This window comes from Crotalus tigris, unplaced genomic scaffold (genome assembly GCF_016545835.1).
Source record: "Crotalus tigris isolate CLP2741 ecotype Arizona unplaced genomic scaffold, ASM1654583v1 scf7180000020772.518028, whole genome shotgun sequence".
NCBI lineage: Eukaryota > Metazoa > Chordata > Lepidosauria > Squamata > Viperidae > Crotalus > Crotalus tigris.
The window spans coordinates 220,740-226,739 of NW_024098172.1; positions in this window are offsets into that span (position 1 = coordinate 220,740).

Here is a 6,000-nt window from a genome sequence, read left to right on the forward strand (position 1 = left end):
GGGTGGGGCATGCAGATCTTCTCTTTGTCTTCTTGATTGCTCTGGCTTCAATTCTCTGATGGCTTTACATCTGCATTTGTATGGAGCTTGCTCTTGCTTGGGGCAGAGGGATAGATTTTGGGCCAGGTTTGGTTTTAAAAAGTCCTTTTGAGGAAAAATATATTTTCTGCCCTTTTAATATTTCCTTCTCTGGGCTAACTTCCCTCACTGGTTTCGCCACGAAATGGCCAAAGGCTACTTTCAAAATCCAGGAAACTTTGCAAATATAGCACACCCTGCAGCCTTTTACCGAATCGTCCTAACTGACCATGTTAATTCAAGGTGGGTTATCGGTGGATGGAACTGGGGTTCGGCTGTAGAAATCCATCGTAGATTTGAGGTCACACCGTCTGGGGAAAATGGGATAAAAGGTCTTGTAGAAGGACGTCAGTAGTAAGGTAGGAGAAAAAGGAGGAGGAAGAGGAGGAATGTTGAAGGTTGGCCTTGCCACTCAGGAATGAGTGACTGAAAAAATGTACCCAACTACAAGTAGGCCAACTTTTAAGGTGCCTGGATCAACTCCCAAGATTCCCTAGCCCAGAGGTAGGCAACCTTGGCTCTTTTATGACTCGTGGACTTCAACTCCCAGAATTCTTGAGCCAGCCATGCTGAGGGGAAAGGGAGAGGTTTCCAAGCTGAGACAGGCTGGCTCAGGAATTCTGGGAGTTGAAGTCCACAAGTCATAAAAGAGCCTAGGCCTAGGCCAGAGGTAGGCAACCGTGGCTCTTTTATGACTCGTGGACATCAACTCCCAGAATTCTTGAGCCAGCCATGCTGAGGGGAAAGGGAGAGGTTTCCAAGCTGAGCCAGGCTGGCTCAGGAATTCTGGGAGTTGAAGTCCATGAGTCATAAAAGAGTCAAGGTTGCCTATCTCTGGCCTAGGCCTAGGCTGCTTTCTGACTTGTGGACTTCAACTCCCAGAATTCCTGAGCCAGCATGGCTCAGCTTGGAAACCTCTCCCTTTCCCCTCAGCATGGCTGGCTCAGGAATTTTGGGAGTTAAATTCCACGAGTCATAAAAGAGCCAAGGTTGCCTACCTCTATCCTAGCCACTTATCTTAAAAGTTGCCAAGGTTGAGAAAAACAACTCTAGATAAATAAAGTGGAAAGAGGGGAACATAACTAAGTCAGAATATCAGCAAATAGCCCGAGCCTGCAAAGATGAAGTGAAGAAAGCCAAGGCTCAAAATGAACTAAGGCTTGCGACCAAAGTCAAAAATAACAAAAAAAAGCTTCTTTCAACATGTAAAAAACAAGAAAAAAGTGAAGGAAATGATTGGTCCATTAGTGGGTGGAAGTGGCAAGAAGGTGACAAGCAACAGGGAGAAAGCAGAACTATTTAACTCATTTTTTGCATCTGTCTTTACACAAAGGGAAAAAACAGACCAACCTATCAAAATAGTGCCATAAAAAACAAAACAGAAACACAAGTTAAGATAGGCAAGAAAATGGTTAGGGAGCACCTATCCAGCCTAGATGAGTTCAAATCGCCAGGACCAGATGGATTACACCCCAGAGTTCTCAAGGAACTGGCAGATGTGATATCGGAGCCACTGAACTATATTTTTCAAAGATCCTGGAACACAGGGGAACTACCAGAGGACTGGAAAAGAGCTGATGTAGTTCCCATCCTCAAAAAAGGAAAAAAAATGGATCCAGGAAATTACAGACCTATCAGCCTGACCTCAATACCTGGGAAGATCCTGGAAAAGATAATCAAACAACGAATCAACGAACACCTAGAGCAGGGGTAGGCAACCCAAAACACTTAAAGAGCCACTTGGACCCGTTTCCCACCAAAAACAAAACACTGGGAGCCGCAAAACCATTTTGATATCTAAAATGAAGATAACACTGCATATATTTTTTACCTTTATTATAGGTGTATGTGTGTTTGTGTGTGTGTGTTTGTGTGTGTGTGTGTATATATGTATATGTATGTATGTATATATATATATACACACACACACATACACACACAGGTAAAAAAAGGATATATGCAATGTTATCTTCATTTTAGATGTCAAAAGGGTCTCTCTCTCTCTCTCCCTCCCTCCCTCTCTCTGCCCTTGGTCTGCCTGCCACTCCTCTTCCCCTGCTCTTTCTTTCTCTCTCTCTCTTTCCTCTCTCTCTCTCTCTCCGGAGCCGCAGGTTGCAGACCTGTGACCTAGAGGCAAACAAAGTCATTACTAAAAGCCAACATGGGTTTGTCAAAAATAGATCATGCCAGACAAATCTTATTGCATTCTTTGACCAAGTGACAAAATTAGTGGATCAGAGGAATGCTGTGGACATAATTTACTTGGACTTCAGTAAGGCATTTGATAAAGTAGATCACAACCTACTACTTGACAAGATAGAAAAATGTGGGGTAGACAGAACCACCACCAGATGGATCCGTAGCTGGCTGACCGGCCGTACTCAGCGAGTGGTCCTCAATGGAACTGCATCTATATGGAGGGAAGTGTGTAGTGGGGTGCCCCAGGGCTCTGTTCTGGGCCCAGTACTCTTCAACATCTTCATCAACGATTTGGATGAAGGGATAGATGGGGAACTCATCAAATTTGCAGATGACACCAAGCTGGCAGGAATAGCCAACACTCCAGAAGACAGGCTTCAGGTACAGAAGGATCTGGACAGACTTGAACACTGGGCACTAACTAACAAAATGAAATTCAATGGTGAAAAAAGCAAGGTTCTACATTTAGGCAAGAAAAACCAAATGCACAAGTACAGCATAGGTGGCACCATGCTCAATAGTAGTAACTGTGAGAGGGACCTCGGAGTCCTAGTAGACAATCACTTAAATATGAGCCAGCAGTGTGCGGCAGCTGCCAAAAAGGCCAACACAGTACTAGGCTGCATTAACAGAGGGATAGAATCAAGATCACGCGAAGTATTAATACCACTCTTCAATGCCTTGGTAAGGCCACACTTGGAATACTGCATCCAGTTTTGGTCACCACGATGTAAAAAAGATGTTGAGACTCTAGAAAGAGTACAGAGAAGAGCAACAAAGATGATTAGGGGACTGGAGGCTAAAACATATAAGGAACGGTTGCTAGAATTGGGTATGTCTAGTTTAACGAAGAGAAGGACAAGGGGGGACATGATAGCAGTATTCCAATATCTCAGGGGCTGCCATAAAGAAGAGGGAATTAAGCTATTTTCCAAAGCACCTGAAGGCAGGACAAGAAGCAACGGGTGGAAACTAATCAAGGAGAGAAGCAACCTAGAACTAAGGAGAAACTTCCTGACAGTTAGAACAATTAATCAGTGGAACAGCTTGCCTCCAGAAGCAGTAAATGCTCCAACACTGGAAGTTTTTAAGAAGAGACTGGACAGCCATTTGTCCAAAATGGTGTAGGGTTTCCTGCCCGAGCAGGGGGTTGGACTAGATGACCTCCAAGGTCCCTTCCAACTTTATTATTATTATTATTATTATTGTGTGTAGAAAATTGGCTGAAAATTAAAGGTTGCAGCAGTGTGCATTCTGTGTTTGGAGGAAAGAATGAGGTATTTCCAGATAAACTGCTCCTGGATGGGGGAGCTGGCTGTCATGCCTAAGGCGGAACTAGAACTCTCCGTCTCCTGGGGATTGGCCCAAAGTCACCCAATTGGCTGTCATGCCTAAGGTGGGACTAGAACTCTCCGTCTCCTGGTGATTGGCCAAAGTCACCTAGCCAGTTTTCATGGCTAAGGTGGAACTAGAACTCACAGTCTCCTGGTGATTGGCCCAAAGTCACCCAGCTGGCTTTTCATGCCTAAGGTGGGACTAGAACTCACAGCCTCCTGGTCTCTTAACCATCAGATTGAACTGGCTCCCAAAGTTGATTCAATTAATGATGGTTAAAAAAAATTACATGCAACGCTCGACTCAGTTTAAATATTAGGTCACAAACACCTTTAAGGTATACAGTACCCATTTATAATTTTTTGATAGGAAACATGACAGGGTTATTAGCTGCAGAATAATTAATTAGGTAATTGCTTTTCGCTGGGTGTGTTTCCATAACAGGCCTCGATCTGATTTGTGCCACCCAACTCAATCAAAGCTGTCTCTTTCGATTCAATTGGAAAAATACTTTTTTTTTTTTTTACTGCAACTCAGCAATCTCATGATACGGCTGTCCATCCTTTAAAAAAAATTCTATGGCAGATCCAATTAAAGCAGCCTCTCCTCCTTTCTGTCCCTATTCAGAAGCTTGCCATGGGGCAGGGAGGGGAAAAAAAAAACCCTCCCAAAATGAGATTATGCAGAGCTACAATCTGATTTTGCAGTTGTTCTAATTTCCTGAGGTTGGAACAGATGGCAAGTTGCAAAAACAAAAAACAAAAAATCACCACACACCCTTTCTCATCCAATTCTGGCTGAAATGCAGTTAGGGTAACTCACCCGTTAATAAACGTAGACCCAAACTAGAGTTTAGATCAGTGGTTCTCAACCTTTTTAATGCCGCGACCCCCAACCGGTCGTAAGTCGAGGACTACTCAACCGGTCGTAAGTCGAGGACTACTCAACTGGTGCAGCACCGTTTGCAGAATGGGACTTTTGGCGGGCTCAGCAGGGCAGAGACAGCCTGGACAATTCCTACTGGCTTTTGAAAGCCAATAGAATTAGACTCTATTCAAGAGTCTAATAGAATAAAAGGGAGTAGCACAGCTAAGGAAAAGGGGGAAACAAAATGCCGGACTGCGTTGTTTGGCGACCCCCATAAAATGGTCGTTCGACCCCAAATGGAGTCCCGACCCACAGGTTGAGAACCACTGGTTTAGATGCTCTGCCGTAACCCCATTTTGATCCAAGGTGTGTGTGTGTGTGAATGCACGAGCTATAAAACCTGTGTTGTTCAATGGCAGTTCACTGAATAAACCAGGGGTCTTCAAACTTGAGAAATTCTGGGAGTTGAAGTCCACAAGTCATCAAAGGGCCAGGTTTGAAGACCCCCCCCCTTTCTTAACCACTGTGGCGAGAAAGGCCGTAAAACGGGGCCAGCCTGACTCAACAACGCTCTCGCTTAGCAACAGAACTCAATCGTGGTGGTAAGTGGAGGACCACCCGGTAACTTCGCCTACCTTCCTCCTCCCAACCTCCAGCGGGCTCAGTTTCTACTTTCAAGCCTCATCTCGCTAGCCCGTTGCCATGCCAATGCCCACCCCGCTATCCGCCCTTTAAATAGGCCAGGGGTAGGGAACCTTGGCTCTTTTATGACTTGTGGACTTCAACTCCCAGAATTCCTGAGCCAGCCATGCTGAGGGGAAAGGGAGAGGTTTCCAAGCTGAGCCATGCTGGCTCAGGAATTCTGGGAGTTGAAGTCCACGAGTCATGAAGCGGCCTAAGCCTAGGCCAGAGGTAGGCAACCTTGGCTCTTTTATGACTCGTGGACTTCAACTCCCAGAATTCCTGAGCCAGCTGTGCTGAGGGGAAAGGGAGAGTTTCCAAGCTGAGCCATGCTGGCTCAGGAATTCTGGGAGTTGAAGTCCACGAGTCATGAAGCGGCCTAGGCCAGAGGTAGGCAACCTTGGCTCTTTTATGACTGGTGGACTTCAACTCCCAGAATTCCTGAGCCAGCCACGCTGAGGGGAAAGGAAGTTTCCAAGCTGAGCCATGCTGGCTCAGGAATTCTGGGAGTTGAAGTCCACGAGTCATGAAGCGGCCTAAGCCTAGGCCAGAAGTAGGCAACCTTGGCTCTTTTATGACTCGTGGACTTCAACTCCCAGAATTCCTGAGCCAGCCGTGCTGAGGGGAAAGGGAGAGATTTCCAAGCTGAGCCATGCTGGCTCAGGAATTCTGGGAGTTGAAGTCCACGAGTCATAAAACGGCCTAGGCCTAGAGGGCAGCCGAAGCGTTCCGAATAGGCAGTCGAAGTTTTCCGAGTCCCCCCCCTCCCGATCCCAGGGCGCGAGGGCGGGGCTGCCTTCTCCGTAAGGAGGGAGGGTGGGAATGGGGCGGAGGCTCGTC